The following is an 18,410-nucleotide window of genomic DNA, read 5'->3' on the forward strand; positions in this document are numbered from 1 at the left end:
ATTACACAGAGAGGTCACAATAAGGAGAAAATGACCTTACATGATTTATTTTACCTAAAGTGTATTCGAGACCCAAGAGGCTTTGTTAATATCCCTTACTGTGTTGGTTTTTATTTGTCTAAATTGGTAGAAGGAATACAGGAAGGGGGAATAATAGGAGGACGTATTTTTGTTACTCTCATTGGAGAGTATTTAGGTGTAGATAGGAACCAAGGGGGTCCACTTTTGGTATGTAGAGAACAGGTTGAGCCTTTAGGATTGAAGGTCTATCAGGGTGCTAAAGTATTAAAGAGCAGACGCAACCAGGCAGTACCCTATGAAGGTAGTCATCCTCAGGTAGAGAGAGGCTCAGATGAGGAGATGGAGGAAGCGGATGACATTAGGGATGTCATTAGGGAGGCTATGACTGACATCTACCAGCGTGTAGATGAGGTAGATATGACAAACGAGGAGAGATTTAGTCGGATGGAGCAGTGGCAAAGACTGGCATTAAGTTCAGCAAAAGCTACTAGTTTTGACGACAAAACGAAAAAACAAATGTGATGTAATAACAAGACGGAATAACCAAATGATGTGCACCATTTATCATTCAGCAAACAAACGCCAATATGTTTGGAAACTTTGGTAAAATTTAATCATTTTTCTACGCTAATCACCCTCAATAATTTAAAATTGTTACTGATTTCTTGCAAATGAGGGCATTGCAAGATCTTAAGTGTGGGAAGGGGTTAAATTCTTTCGAATTTTTAAAATTTTTTACTTATACACTTGGTTACCATTAAAAATACTAGTAACGCAGTAATTGTATTAGAATCTAGTGCTCTCTGATAATAAAGAACAACCCTAGTCTTATATACTGACTACCCAATTCTAGTAAAAATTTTCAAAATTTTCAATTAAATGAACTCAAAATCATGTTTATACATATTTATGAGCGATAAAACTAGGTATTAACATCGAAATTATTGTTACCTCGGAAAGGACATAAATTGAGAAACAACCCAAAATGTTAGAATTCATTTAAAATGGAATAGAGGACAATAAAAAGGCAAAGAAAGGAAAATAAAAGCCAAGTGTGGGAAAAATTTACCAAGTTATTTAAAACATATATCACATATTTTTATAACAAATAATTGAAGATACTTTTGCTTTGGCCTAAACTAATCTGTTTTATCCGAAAAAGTGTAATATATTTGAAAGAAAGATGGATCTACATGATGAATCAATTCCATCATTAAAAGGAAGTAAAGTCTTCCGAAAAAGACACGCGCTTCTTGATTTAGGTCAGGAAGTTGTTGTCCAGACCAGTTGTAGAGTCTACGAAAAACCTTGAAAAGTTTTCTAGAAAATCAGCTGGAAATCCACGGACCTCAGCATCAAACAGGGTCGCCAAGTGGTCAAACTTATCCTAACCATGAGAGGATCTGTCTCGTAAAATGGGGAGGAATCCGTGCAAATTAGCTTGATAAGACTAATGAACAGACCCTACAATCCTTGATAAGACTAATGAAAAGGATAATCTCCTTAAAGATTAAAAATAAGCTTTTAAGCATGATATTACTCAATCCTAGAGATTGACCTTAAAGATTGAGAATTACAAACTCATGGATTTCGATGATATCTAAACTCGAGCTTGAACGAGAAAATATTTTGATCAAATTACAAACCGATTTGTTTTCTGAAAACCCATTTTTAATGCGTTCATTACCATTGAATGTAAAATCCTAGGAATTCACCTGGAATTCATTAGGTTACCTGAACTAAATCAGGTGTCAACCGTAAGAACGGTGGTTGCATAGCATGGTCGAAGACAGGACCTTGTGCCAGACCGAAAAAATCATAAGGGTGAGCTTTACTATTGCTCCTACCAAGGATAGTAATTGCATCCGACACGTTATAGACCATAATTAAAAGCATGTCATGGGACATTGCCTTAACAGTTGCTTGTTCAACGCTTTCCTTTACAACCGAACGGTAGTTTATCGAAAGGTAATATACAGAGCAAGTATACTGGACGTGTTGCTTTCCCAATACAAGGTTAGCAAGTGGGTGACACAAAACCGCAAGTTTTGAGCTAAAATTTTCAAATCTGAAACCCACCAAACCCACAAAAACAATTTCGCAAATACCGGTGAAGGGTTATTTCAGAAAACTTATCTAGGGTAAAAGCTAGATCGTATTTTCAAAAGATCAAATGTTTTCATAAAGATCCAATTTCCTTAAGGATCTAAATTTTTATAGTCATGTGAGACTGTAAACCACATCGTTACTACCATTGTTCATATCGCCGTATAGAAATTACTGATGTACAAAGTGTGAAGAATAAAGAAGTGATTCTAGTATTTTTATTTCAAGACTATATTGCTTGAGGACAAGCAACGCTCAAGTGTGGGAATATTTGATAATGCTAAAAACGAACATATATTTCGTAGCATTATCCCTCAAAAAAGACAAGCTTTTAGTTGCAATTGTTCTATTTACAAGTGATATTCGTTTAAATAATAAAAGGTGAAGACAAAAGATAGATTCGACGAATTGAAGACACAAACGACCAAAAAGCTCAAAAGTACAAAGTACAATCAAAGTGGTTCAAATTATTGGAGAGAAACGTCTCAAAATTACAAGAGTACAAGACGCAAAACGCAAAATACAAGATATTAAATTGTACGAAAGGACATTCGAAAATCCGGAACCGGGACCAGAGTCAACTCTCAACGCTCGACGCAACGGACTAAAAATTACGAGTCAACTATGCACATAAATATAATATAATATTTAAATAATTCTTAAAATTATTTATATATTATATATATTTATATAAACCGTCGGCAGAATGCAAACAAACTCTTGTGAGCTGGAAAAAGGGGCCATGCGATCGCATGGCCTGGAGGCTATAACTCCATGCGATCGCATGGTGAACAGTGACAGGTCAGGTCCTATAAAGTTCGCGAGTTTTGGACGAATTTTTACACCATATTTATCTTTCCTTTCTCTCATACGTATATATATATATATATATATATATATATATATATATATATATATATATATTATAATTTTAATTTTAATTTTAAATTCTAATAATAAGGGTATGTTAGCGAATGTTGTAAGGGTGTAAGTCAAAATTCTGTCCGTGTAAGGCTACGCTATTTTTAATCATTGTAAGTTATGTTCAACCTTTTTAAATTAATGTCTCGTAGCTAAGTTATTATTATGCTTATTTAATGCCGAAGTAATCGTGATGTTGGGCTAAATATTAAAATTGGGTAATTGGGTTTTGGACCATAATTGGGGTTTGGATAAAAGAACGACACTTGTAGAAATTAGACTATGGACTATTAATGGATTTTATATTAACTAAATGATACCTCGTTGATTTAATATATAGACTTATAATTTGACGTATTTATATATAACCACATACGCTTGACTGGGCACGGTGGGCGGGATATCTATAAATACCAATAATTGTTCATTTTACCGGACACGGAGCTGGATTAATAGTTAATAGACTTGTTGAAATAGGGGTGGATTACATTCAAGGGTAATTGGTGTAATTGTTAACAAAGTATTAAAACCTTGGTTTACACGCAGTCGATAACCTGGTGTATTCATTAAACAAAGTATTAATACCTTGTTACAATTCGAATCCCCAATTAGTTGGAATATTTGACTTCGAGAATAAGAATAATTTGACGAAGAATTCCGCACTTTATGATTATGACTGATGGACTATTATGGACAAATCTGTATGGATATATCAAATAATCCAGGACAAAGGACAATTAACCCATGAGAATAAACTAAAAACAACACGTCGAACATCATGATTACGGAAGTTTAAATAAGCATAATTCCTTTATTTCATATATAATTGCACTTTTAATTATCGTACTTTTATTTATTGTCATTTTATTTAATTGCACTTTTAATTATCGCACTTTAATTTATTGTCATTTTAATTATCGTAATTTTTAATTATCGTAATTTTATTTTATCGCACTTTTATTTATCGCAATTTCGTTATCGTTATTTGCTTTACGCTTTAAATTAAGTTATATTTATTTTTAATATTTTACATTAGGTTTTAACTGCGACTAAAATTTTAAAATCGAAAAACCGGTCATTGAACGGTAAAAACCCCCCTTTTATAATAATAATACTACTTATATATATATATTTATACCAATATAGTTTTAAAAATATAGCGTTAAACTTGGCTAAGATCCCTGTGGAACGAACCTGACTTACTAAAAACTACACTACTGTACGATTAGGTACACTGCTTATAAGTGTTGTAGCAAGGTTTAGGTATATCCACTCTATAAATAAATAAATAACTTGTGTAAAATCCATCGGACAAGATGCGTATAAGAATATCCCCTATCATTTTAGAAAATCCATCGGACATGATAAAACAACATCGAAGTACTAAAGCATCCGCAACCATGGATGGGGTTCGTTAGGCCCAATAGATCTATCTTTAGGATTCGCGTCAATTAGTAGATCGGTTTACTAATTCTTAGGTTACCAAGCAAAAAGGGGCATATTTGGCTTCGATCATTCACCCATATAATGTAGTTTCATTTACTTGTGTCTATTTCGTAAAACATTTATAAAACTGCATGTATTCTCATCCCAAAATATTAGATTTTAAAAGTGGGACTATAACTCACTTTCACAGATTTTTACTTCGTCGGGAAGTAAGATTGGCCACTGGTCGATTCACGAACCTATAACAAATATGTACATATATATCAAAGTATGTTCAAAATATATTTACAACATTTTTAATACGTTTATGTTTTAAGTTTATTAAGTCAGCTGTCCTCGTTAGTAACCTACAACTAGTTGTCCACAATTAGATGTACAGAAATAAATCGATATATATTATCTTGAATCAATCTACGACCCAGTGTATAGACGTCTTAGGCTAGATCACAACTCAAAGTATATATATTTTTGGAATCAACCTCAACTCTGTATAGCTAACTCAAACATTACTGCATATAGAGTGTCTATGGTTGTTCTAAATAATATATATACATGGGTCGATATGATATGTCAAAACATTTGCATACGTGTATATGGTATCCCAAGATTACATAATATATTAGAATACATGTATAATACAATATAATTTAGCTAGGATATGATTTGTATAAAATTGTTACAATATTTCCCGTAGCTAAAATAATCAAAAAATATCCAATCTTGTTTTACCCAGTACTTCTTCGTTTTAAATCCGTTTTGAGTGAATCAAATTGCTATGGTTTCATATTGAACTCTATTTTATGAATCAAAACAGAAAATTTATAGGTTTATAGTCGGAAATATAAGTTACAAGTCATTTTTGTAAGAGGTAGTCATTTCAGTCGAAAGAACGATGTCTTGATGACCATTTTGAAAAACAAACTTCCACTTTGAGTTTAACCATGATTTTTGGATATAGTTTCATGTTCATAAGAAAAATCATTTTCCCAGAAGAACAACTTTTAAATCAAAGTTTATCATAATTTTTAATTATCAAACCCAAAACAGCCCGCGGTGTTACTACGACGGCGTATATCCGGTTTTACGGTGTTTTTTCGTGTTTTCAGGTTTTAAATCATTAAGTTAGCATATCATATAGATATAGAACATGTGTTTAGTTGATTTTAAAAGTCAAGTTAGAAGGATTAACTTTTGTTTGCGAACAAGTTTAGAATTAACTAAACTATGTTCTAGTGATTACAAGTTTAAACCTTCGAATAAGGTAGTTTTATATATATGAATCGAATGATGTTATGAACATCATTACTACCTCAAGTTTAGTAGGTAAACCTACTGAAAATGATGGAAAAATAACTTGAGCTTCAAAGGATCTTTGGATGGCTTGAACGTTCTTGAAGCAGAATCATGACACGAAAACAAGTTCAAGTAAGATTTCCACTAGAAATAAGATTGTTATACTTATAGAAATTGAATCAAAATTTGAATATGAGTATTACCTTATATTAGAAAGATATCTTACTGTAAATAAGAAAGATTTCTTGAGGTTGGATGATCACTTTACAAGATTGGAAGTAAGCTAGCAAACTTGGAAGTATTCTTGAGTTTATGAAACTAAAACTTATAGAATTTATGAAGAACACTTAGAACTTGAAGATAGAACTTGAGAGAGATCAATTAGATGAGGAAAATTGAAGAATGAAAGTGTTTTTAGGTGTTTTTAGTCGTTGGTATATGGATTAGATATAAAGGATGTGTAATTTTGTTTACATGTAAATAAGTCATGAATGATTACTAATGTTTTTATAATTTTATGAGATTTTTCATGCTAGTTGCCAAATGATGGTTTCCACATGTGTTAGGTGACTCACATGGGCTGCTAAGAGCTGATCATTGGAGTGTATATACCAATAGTACATACATCTAAAAGCTGTGTATTGTACGAGTACGAATACGGGTGCATACGAGCAGAATTGTTGATGAAACTGAACAAGGATGTAATTGTAAGCATTTTTGTTAACTAGAAGTATTTTGATAAGTGTCTTGAAGTCTTTCAAAAGTGTATGAATACATATTAAAACACTACATGTATATACATTTTAACTGAGTCGTTAAATCATCGTTAGTCGTTACATGTAAATGTTGTTTTGAAACCTTTAGGTTAACGATCTTGTTAAATGTTGTTAACCCATTGTTTATAATATCTAAATAGATGTTAAATTATTACATTATCATGATATTATGATATATTAATATATCTTAGTATGATATATATACAGTTAAATGTTGTTACAACGATAATCGTTACATATATGTCTTGTTTCGAAATCATTAAGTTATTAGTCTTGTTTTTACATATGTAGTTCATTGTTAATACACTTAATGACATGTTTACTTATCATTTATCATGATTAAACATAGTGTATCAATATCTTAATATGATTCATATGTATTTAGTAACACGTTGTTATAACGATAATCGTTATATATATAGTTTCGAGTTTCTTAATTCAATAAACTCAATTTTATGTATATAACTCATTGTTAAAATACCTAATGAGATACTTACTTATCATAATATCATGTTAACTATATATATAATCATATATATGTCATCATATAGTTTTTACAAGTTTTAACGTTCGTGAATCACCGGTCAACTTGGGTGGTCAATTGTCTACATGAAACTCATTTCAAATAATCAAGTCTTAACAAGTTTGATTGCTTAACATGTTGGAAACATTTAATCATGCAAATATAGTTTTCAATTAATATATAATCATGGAAAAGTTCGGGTCACTACAGTACCTACCCGTTAAATAAATTTCGTCCCGAAATTTTAAGCTGTTGAAGGTGTTGACGCATCTTCTGGAAATAGGTGAGGGTATTTCAGCTTCATCTGATCTTCAAGCTCCCAGGTGAATTCGGGTCCTCTATGAGCATTCCATCAAACCTTAACAATTGGTATCTTGTTTTGCTTAAGTCTTTTAACCTCACGATCCATTATTTCGACGAGTTCTTCAATGAATTGTAGTTTTTTGTTAATTGTAATCTCGTCTAATGGAATGGTGAGATCTTCTTTAGCAAAATATTTCTTCAAATTCGAGACATGAAAAGTATTATGTACCCCGACGAGTTGTTGCGGTAAGTCAAGTCGGTAAGCTACTGGTCCGACACGATCTATAATCTTGAATGGTCCAATGTACCTTGGATTTAGTTCCCCCATTTACCAAATCGAACAACGCCTTTCCAAGGTGAAACCTTAAGCATGACCATCTCTCCAATCTCAAATTCTATATCTTTTCTTTTAATGTCCGCATAGCTCTTTTGTCAACTTTGGGCAGTTTTCAATCGTTGTTGAATTTGGATGATCTTCTCGGTAGTTTCTTGAATTATCTCCGGACCCGTAATCTGTCTATCCCCCACTTCACTCCAACAAATTGGAGACCTGAACTTTCTACCATAAAGTGCTTCAAACGGCACCATCTCAATACTCGAATGGTAACTGTTGTTGTAAGAAAATTTTGCTAATGGTAGGTGTCGCTCCCAACTGTTTCTGAAATCGATAACACATGCTCGTAGCATGTCTTCAAGGGTCTGTATCATCCTTTCACTTTGCCCATTAGTTTGTGGATGATAAGCAGTACTCATGTCTATACGAGTCCCCAATGCTTGTTGCAATGTCTGCCAAAATCTTGAAACAAATCTACCATCCCTATCTGAGATAATAGAGACTGGTATTCCATGTCTGGACACAACTTCCTTCAAGTATAATTGCGCCAACTTCTCCATTTTATCATCTTCTCTCATTGGCAGAAAGTGTGCTGACTTGGTAAGACGATCGACTATTACCTAAATTGTATCATAACCACTTGCAGTCCTTAGCAATTTAGTAATGAAATCCATGGTAATGTTTTCCCATTTCCATTCCGGGATTTTAGGTTGTTGAAGTAGACCTGATGGTTTCTGATGTTCAGCTTTGACCTTTGAACACGTCAAACATTCTCCTACGTATTTAGCAATATCGGCTTTCATACTCGACCACCAAAAGTGTTTCTTGAGATCTTTGTACATCTTCCCCGCTCCGGGATGTATTGAATATCTGGTTTTATGTGCTTCCTTAAGTACATTTTCTCTCACATCTCCAAACTTTGGTACCCAAATTCTTTCAGCCCTATACCGGGTTCCGTCTTCCCGAATATTAAGATGTTTCTCCGATCCTTTGGGTATTTCATTCTTCAACTTTCCTTCTTTTACAACTCCCTGCTGCGCCTCTTTTATTTGAGTAGTAAGGTTAGTACGAATAATTATATTCATAGCTTTTACTCGAATGGGTTCTCTGTCCTTTCTTCTCAAGGCGTCGGCTACCACATTTTCCTTCCCCGGGTGGTAACGAATCTCAAAGTCATAATCATTCACCAATTCAATCCACCTATGCTGCCTCATATTCAGTTGTTTCTGATTAAATATGTGTTGAAGACTTTTGTGGTCGGTATATATAATACTTTTGACCCCATATAAGTAGTGCCTCCAAGTCTTTAATGCAAAAACAACTGCGCCTAATTCCAAATCATGCGTCGTATAATTCTGCTCGTGAATCTTCAATTGTCTAGATGCATAAGCAATTACCTTCGTTCGTTGCATTAATACACAACCGAGACCTTGCTTTGAGGCGTCATAATATATCACAAAATCATCATTCCCTTCAGGTAATGACAATATAGGTGTCGTAGTTAACTTTTTCTTCAATAATTGAAATCCTTTCTCTTGTTCATCCTTCCATTCAAATTTCTTCCCTTTATGCGTTAATGCAGTCAAGGGTTTTGCTATTTTGGAAAAATCTTGGATGAATCTCCTGTAATAACCAGCCAGTCCTAAAAATTGGTGTATATGCTTCGGAGTTTTGGGGTTTCCCACTTTTTAACGTTTTCAATCTTTGCCGGATCCACTTGAATACCTTCTTTGTTCACTATGTGACCGAGGAATTGAACTTCTTCCAACCAAAATGCACACTTTGAAAACTTAGCGTACAGTTTTTCTTTCCTCAACAACTCTAGCACTTTTATCAAATGTTCTTCGTGCTCTTGATCATTCTTTGAGTAAATAAGTATGTCATCGATGAAAACAATGACAAACTTGTCAAGGTATGGTCCACACACTCGGTTCATGAGGTCCATGAACACAGCTGGTGCGTTAGTCAACCCAAAAGGCATAACCATAAACTCGTAATGACCGTAATGCGTCCTGAAAGCAGTCTTCGGAATATCATCCTCCTTCACCCGCATTTGATGATACCCGGAACGTAAATTGATCTTCGAATAAAGTGACGAGCCTTGTAGTTGATCAAATAAGTCGTCGATTCTCGATAGTGGGTAACGAATCTTGATGGTAAGTTTGTTCAACTCTCAGTATAAAACCACGCTCTAAAAGTTCTTGCAATTGGCTTTGGAGTTCCTTCATTTCGCTGGGTGAAAGTCTGTATGGAGTACGAGCTATTAGTGTGGCTCCTGGTACGAGATCTATTTGAAATTCAACAGATCGGTGTGGAGGCAGTCCCGGTAATTCTTTCGGAAATACATCGGGAAATTCTTTTGCTACGGGAACATCATTGATGTTCTTTTCTTCGGTTTGTACTTTCTCGACATGTGCTAGAACAGCATAGCAACCTTTTCTTACTAGTTTTTGCGCCTTTAAATTACTAATAAGATTTAGCTTCGCATTGCTCTTTTCTCCGTACACCATTAAGGGATTTTCTTTTTCTCGTACAATGCGAATTGCATTTTTGTAACATACAATTTCTGCTCTCTCCTTTTTCAACCAATCCATACCGATTATCACATCAAAACTCCCTAACTCTACTGGTATCAAATCAATCTTAAATGTTTCGCTAACCAAATTAATTTCTCGATTCCGACATATATTATCTGCTGTAATTAATTTACCGTTTGCTAATTCGAGTAAAAATTTGTTATCCAAAGGCGTCAGTGGACAACTTGTTTAGCACAAAAATCTCTACTCATATAGCTTCTATCCGCACCCGAATCAAATAAAACATAAGCAGATTTATTGTCAATAAGAAACGTACCCGTAACAAGCTCCGGGTCTTCCTGCGCTTCTGCCGTATTAATATTGAAAACTCTTCCGCGGCCCTGCCCACTAGTATTCCCCTGATTCAGGCAATTTCTACTAATGTGGCCCAGTTTTTCACATGCAAAGCAAACTATGGCGGCATTATTTGTTCTGACATTATTTGTTCTTTTAATTCTGTTAAACTTTGGTCCGTAGGCCTCACACTTTGCCGCACTATGACCATTTCTTCTACACCTAGTGCAAAATGTCGTGCAGAACCCCTGGTGATTCTCTTCACACCTTTGGCATGACTGTTTTTGGTTTTTGTTGCCATTATTGTTATTGAGATTGTTGTTGGGATTGTTATTGTTGCTATTGTTGTTGTTGTTATTGTTGTTGGGACGGTTATTGTAGTTATTGTTAGGACGTTTGTTGAAGTTGTTGTTACGATTAATGTTGCGGTTGTTGGGATAGTTATTGCGATTGTGGTTGTGATTGTTGTTGTTGTATTGGTGACTCTTGTCATTGGTTTCTTCCCACTTTCTCTTGACTTGTTTCATGTTAGCCTCTTTAGTCGTCTGCTCTTTAATCCTTCCTTCGATCTGGTTCACTAATTTGTGAGCCATTCGACTTGCCTTTTGTATGGAGATGGGCTCGTGTGAACTCACATCTTCTTGAATCCTTTCCGTTAACCCTTTTACAAATGCGTCGATCTTCTCTTCTTCGTCTTCGAACGTTCTGGGGCACAATAGGCACAATTCGGTGAATTGTCGTTCGTACGTGGTGATATCGAAACCTTGCGTTCGTAATCCTCTAAGCTCTACCTTGAGCTTGTTAACCTCGTTTCTGGGACGATACTGCTCGTTCATCAATTGCTTGAATGCTGACCACGGTAGTGCGTAAGCAGCATCTTGTCCTACCTGCTCGAGATAGGTATTCCACCATGTTAGCACCGTACCTGTGAAGGTATGCGTAGCGTACTTAACTTTGTCTTCTTCAGTACATTTACTTATGGCAAACACCGATTCAACCTTCTCGGTCCACCGTTTCAATCCAATTGGACCCTCGGTTCCATTAAATTCCAAAGATTTGCAGGCAGTGAATTCTTTGTAGGAGCATCCTACACGATTTCTTGTGAAATTAGTTCCACTGCTAGATCCAGAGTTATTGTTATTTTGCATCGTAGCCTGTACTGCGGCTATGTTTGCTGCAAGGGAAACACGGAAGTCTTCCTCACTCATGTTCAAATTCTGACGAGTCGCCGGTGCCATTTCCTTCAAAAATAGCCCAAAAGAATTAAGTTAATCATATAGAATTTTAAGAGTAGTCAATAGTATTTTGTAGCATAGTATGAACTTATTTATAAAAGTTTTTTCTTCATATTAGCGTTTTATAGTTTTTAATTCAGGTACTACCTACCCGTTAAGTTCATACTTAGTAGCTAATATACAATTCAACTACTACAATTCCATATGAAAAATTGATTATAATAATATATCACATACAAATATTCTTCAAACTTACAACTTCGCTATATTACATATAACATGAAATATAGTACACTTTGATACAAGACAGTTTTGAAGATAAATCTAGTTAATACGCAAGTTGTTCAGCAAAGGAAATAAAGACACGTAATTCATAATTCCAGAAACAAGTCATGCATTCTGGTTTTACTAAGACGACTTCCCATCCTTGGTCTTGTGAAAAATAACCGTTATGACCATTGGCTAGGTAGCATGTTGTAATGTCGTCAAAAGGACGAGGGTTTTGTAATATCCAACAGCCCCGTAATAATCTAAAAACCTTGTTTCTCACCCCAACTACTGAATCCGTCACTTGTGGGAAGGTTTTATTTAAAAGTTGCAATCCGATGTTCTTTCTCTCACTTTGGTAAGAAGCGAACATCACTAACCCGTAAGCATAACATGCTTCTTTATGTTGCATGTTAGAAGCTCTTTCTAATTCACGAAATCCTATGTTGGGATATGTTAAGTCAAAATAGATTCTTAACCCGTAGCGTAAAATTGCATTTGGGTTCCCTGCATTTAACGCTTTAAAGAAAACATGGCGTAACTTACGGTCTCCCCAATGTGATATACCCCACCTATCAAAGGAAAGCCTTTTATAAACTAAGGCATTTCTGGAAAGTCTTTCAAATGTTTGACAAGTTAATTTTTCCATAATTAATTGTGCTGATGAATTCTGACCAACTCTAGACAAGATTTTCTCAATCATATCCTCTGGTAGATCTTCTAAAATATTCGGTTGTCTACCCTTAAGGTCCATTTTGTTTTAATACTGTAAAATATACAAGGATTAGATTCTTAAAAGATAATTAACAAACAATACTAGCAATTTTTACATAGAACATAAAAGTACAAGCACACTACAATACATATAATACACAACATGATTACAACCCTCTAATATGAATCACTGGTTTCTTCTTCTTCGGACTTGGTTCGTTTTCCTAATTTTCTAGGAATATATGGTGTTCCTCTAATACGACCCGTCGTTTTCCACAATGGTTTAGAAAAACCTGGTGGTTTAGAGGTTCTCGGGTCATTGTTACATTTTAGGAAATACGGATGTTGCCGATACATATAAAGTTCATCGGGGTTGGAATCGGGTTTCTCTATTTTTATACTTTTTCCCTTATTATTTTCTTTCGCTTTATTAAATTGGGTCGAGGTAATTTCTATAACATCATCGGAATCCTCATCGGGATCCGATTCATCAGAAAATTGGTAATCTTCTCAATATTTTGCTTCCTCGGCGGAAACACCATTGACCATTATTAACTTTGGTCCGTTGGTTGAGGATTTTCTTTTATTTAATCGAATTACTGTAGGTATCAATATTTCTTCCTCTGGAACCTCTTCTTCTTCTTCTTCCGGTTCCTCCTCTTCCGGTTCCTCTTCTTTCGATTCCTCCTCTTCCGGTTCCTCCTCTTCCGGTTCTTCTTCGGGAATTTGTGAATCTTCCCAAAATATATTCGACTCTTCATTATTATTAGGTGAATCGATGGAATTTGTACTAGTGGTAGACATCTATCACACAATATCAAACACATTAAGAGGTTAATATATCACATAATATTTACATGTTAATAATATATAGTTTCCAACAAAAGTGTTAAGCAATCGTTTTTAAAGAAAACACGGTCGAAGTCTAGACTCACTAATGTATCCTAACAAACTCGATAAGACACACTAATGCAAATTTCCAATTCTCTAAGACCAACGCTCGGATACCAACTGAAATGTCCCGTTCATATCGATTATAAACGTTCCATATTAATTGATTTCGTTGCGAGGTTTTGACCTCTATATGAGACGATTTTCAAAGACTGCATTCGTTTTTAAAACAAACCATAACCTTTATTTTATCGACAAGGTTAAAAAGACACCACCTAGATTATCCAGAAATGATAATCTAAAAATATCACACTTACACACTACCAATACATATTGGTTTACAATATTAATATGTTACAACAAAATAAATCTCGAATGCAGTTTTAAACAATATTATACAAGCATGCTGACACCAAATCTTGTCCACATATTAGCATGCAACAGTGGAAGCTCTTAATAATCACCTGAGAATAAACATGATTTAAACGTAAAAAAAAATGTTGTTGAGTTATAGGTTTAACCTATATATTTATCAAATTGTAATAATAGACCACAAGATTTCATATTTCAATATACATCCCATACATAGAGATAAAAATCATTCATATGGTGAACACCTGGTAACCAACATTAACAAGATGCATATAAGAATATCCCCTATCATTCCAGGAAATCCATAGGATATGATAAAACAACATCGAAGTACTAAAGCATCCGCAACCATGGATGGGGTTCGTTAGGCCCAATAGATCTATCTTTAGGATTCGCGTCAATTAGTAGATCGGTTTACTAATTCTTAGGTTACCAAGCAAAAAGGGGCATATTCGGCTTCGATCATTCACCCATATAATGTAGTTTCATTTACTTGTGTCTATTTAGTAAAACATTTATAAAACTGCATGTATTCTCATCCCAAAATATTAGATTTTAAATGTGGGACTATAACTCACTTTCACAGATTTTTACTTCGTCGGGAAGTAAGACTTGGCCACTGGTCGATTCATGAACTTATAACAAATATGTACATATATATCAAAGTATGTTCAAAATATATTTACAATATTTTTAATACGTTTATGTTTTAAGTTTATTAAGTCAGCTGTCCTCGTTAATAACCTACAACTAGTTGTCCACAATTAGATGTACAGAAATAAATCGATATATATTATCTTGAATCAATCTACGACCCAGTGTATACACGTCTCAGGCTAGATCACAATTCAAAGTATATATATTTTTGGAATCAACCTCAACTCTGTATAGCTAACTCAAACATTACTGCATATAGAGTGTCTATGGTTGTTCCAAATAATATATATACATGGGTCGATATGATATGTCAAAACATTTGCATACGTGTCTATGGTATTCCAAGATTACATAATATATTAGAATACATTTATAATACAATATAAGTTAGCTAGGATATGATTTGTATAGAATTGTTACAATATTTCCCGTAGCTAAAACAATCAAAAAATATTCAATCTTGTTTTACTCATAACTTCTTCGTTTTAAATCCGTTTTGAGTGAATCAAATTGCTATGGTTTCATATTAAACTCTATTTTATGAATCGAAATAGAAAAATTATAGGTTTATAGTCGGAAATATAAGTTACAAGTCGTTTTTGTAAGAGGTAGTCATTTCAGTCGAAAGAACGACGTCTTGATGACCATTTTGAAAAACATACTTCCACTTTGAGTTTAACCATGATTTTTGGATATAGTTTCATGTTCATAAGAAAAATCATTTTCCCAGAAGAAAAACTTTTAAATCAAAGTTTATCATAATTTTTAATTATCAAACCCAAAACAGCCCGCGGTGTTACTACGACGGCGTATATCCGGTTTTACGGTATTTTTTCGTGTTTTCAGGTTTTAAATCATTAAGTTAGCATATCATATAGATATAGAACATGTGTTTAGTTGATTTTAAAAGTCAAGTTAGAAGGATTAACTTTTGTTTGCGAACAAGTTTAGAATTAACTAAACTATGTTCTAGTGATTACAAGTTTAAACCTTCGAATAAGGTAGTTTTTTATATATGAATCGAATGATGTTATGTACATCATTACTACCTCAAGTTTAGTAGGTAAACCTACTAAAAATGATGAAAAAATAACTTGAGCTTCAAAGGATCTTTGGATGGCTTGAAAGTTCTTGAAGCAGAATCATGACACGAAAACAAGTTCAAGTAAGATTTCCACTCGAAATAAGATTGTTATAGTTAAAGAAATTGAATCAAAGTTTGAATATGAGTATTACCTTGTATTAGAAAGATATCTTACTGTAAATAAGAAAGATTTCTTGAGGTTGGATGATCACTTTACAAGATTGGAAGTAAGCTAGCAAACTTGGAAGTATTCTTGATTTTATGAAACTAGAACTTATAGAATTTATGAAGAATACTTAGAACTTGAAGATAGAACTTGAGAGAGATCAATTAGATGAGGAAAATTGAAGAATGAAAGCGTTTGTAGGTATTTTTGGTCGTTGGTATATGAATTAGATATAAAGGATGTGTAATTTTGTTTACATGTAAATAAGTCATGAATGATTACTAATGTTTTCGTAATTTTATGAAATATTTCATGCTAGTTGCCAAATGATGGTTCTCACATGTGTTAGGTGACTCACATGGGCTGCTAAGAGCTGATAATTGGAGTGTATATAGTACATACATCTAAAAGCTGTGTATTGTACGAGTACGAATACGGGTGCATACGAGTAGAATTGTTGATGAAACTGAACGAGGATGTAATTGTAAGCATTTTTGTTAAGTAGAAGTATTTTGATAAGTGTCTTGAAGTCTTTCTAAAGTGTATGAATACATATTAAAACACTACATGTATATACATTTTAACAGAGTCGTTAAATCATCGTTAGTCGTTACATGTAAATGTTGTTTTGAAACCTTTAGGTTAACGATCTTGTTAAATGTTGTTAACCCCTTATTTATTATATCTAAAGAGATGTTAAATTATTACATTATCATGATATTATGATATATTAATATATCTTAGTATGATATATATACAGTTAAATGTTGTTACAACGATAATCGTTACATATATGTCTCGTTTCGAAATCATTAAGTTAGTAGTCTTGTTTTTACATATGTAGTTCATTGTTAATACACTTAATGACATGTTTACTTATCATTTATCATGATTAAACATAGTGTATCAATATCTTAATATGATTCATATGTATTTAGTAAGACGTTGTTATAACGATAATCGTTCTATATATCGTTTCGAGTTTCTTAATTCAATAAACTCAATTTTATGTATATAACTCATTGTTAAAATACCTAATGAGATACTTACTTATCATAATATCATTTTAATATATATAATCATATATTTGTCATCATATAGTTTTTACAAGTTTTAACGTTCGTGAATCACCGATCAACTTGGGTGGTCAATTGTCTACATAAAACTCATTTCAAATAATCAAGTCTTAACAAGTTTGATTGCTTAACATGTTGGAAACATTTAATCATGCAAATATAGCTTTCAATTAATATATAATCATGGAAAAGTTCGGGTCACTACATTGGTGCTAGTCATTTGATGATTACTACATTTGGAAATGGTTAGCCATTTTTGTGTTGTAAGTTGTATTCTGTGTTGTGTAGCATGTTATATACTTGTTTATACAATTAGCATGCTAGCTTGTACATGATTGTGTATATTTGCGTTAGTGATGCTATCTTGTATGCGGTTTATGTATGCTGCGCAAGTAAGTGATTTATGTATGTATGCATATAAATATTGCACTCACTAAGCATTGTAGCTTACTCCTTTCGTTGTTTACTTTTTTTAGATTGTGGTACTTCGAAGGATAAGGGTAAGAGTTTGGCCTAGCTTGCTTGTTGCGGATATTGAAGGTGCTTTTTGGTAATGGTCCCGACAGTCATGCTCGTTAAAGGGTTGTTTTGGTTAAAACTTATGGGTCTTGTGTACACGGTGATCTAAACACTTAACTTGAAGTATCGTCTAAATTTGTACTAGCATTTGAACAATGGATGTAATCTAATCGTGGTTGTGAATGGTTAATAGCAATGTTTTCAACAACAAAAAAATGTCATACTTTTGCAAGTAAAATGTTATATCGGTTTGGGGATCGCTTCGTTTTGTCCAAATAAAGTTTAACCACTTCGGGGCATCTATAATTTATAAAACTTGTTTTAACATGCTTACAGTAGTTGTCCCCTTCATATCCATATGAGTTTTGGTCACTACAAACGCTATCTTGGTTAATCACACCTAATGACCTCTTAATGACACTTTAGCTTGTGATCAATGTTGAACACATAAGTGTTGCTAAATTTTCTTTTGCAAAGTCATTCTTTTTAGGGAAAGTTGATTCAAAATGCATCGAACTTTCATCAAAATCATATTGTACGCGTTCAACTTTCAAAAGTCCTATTGTATGCATTCAACTTTATATTTTCTTCTATTGTATGCATTTTACATGCTATAACGAGTTACCTTCCAAGTCACCTTAATTTTATTTCTAAATATTTACATCATTGATCCCTCACATTTGTAAATTCTAATTCATTTGTCCTTCTGTAAGACAAGAAATTTATATCATCAACTATTATTCATCATCTTCATCATCATCATCATCATCATCATCATCATCATCATCATCATTGATTCATCTTCATCCCACCTCTTTTACCCAGTTATATCTTTC

The sequence above is a fragment of the Rutidosis leptorrhynchoides genome, chromosome 7 (genome assembly GCF_046630445.1).
Source record: "Rutidosis leptorrhynchoides isolate AG116_Rl617_1_P2 chromosome 7, CSIRO_AGI_Rlap_v1, whole genome shotgun sequence".
In the NCBI taxonomy this organism is placed as follows: Eukaryota; Viridiplantae; Streptophyta; class Magnoliopsida; order Asterales; family Asteraceae; genus Rutidosis; species Rutidosis leptorrhynchoides.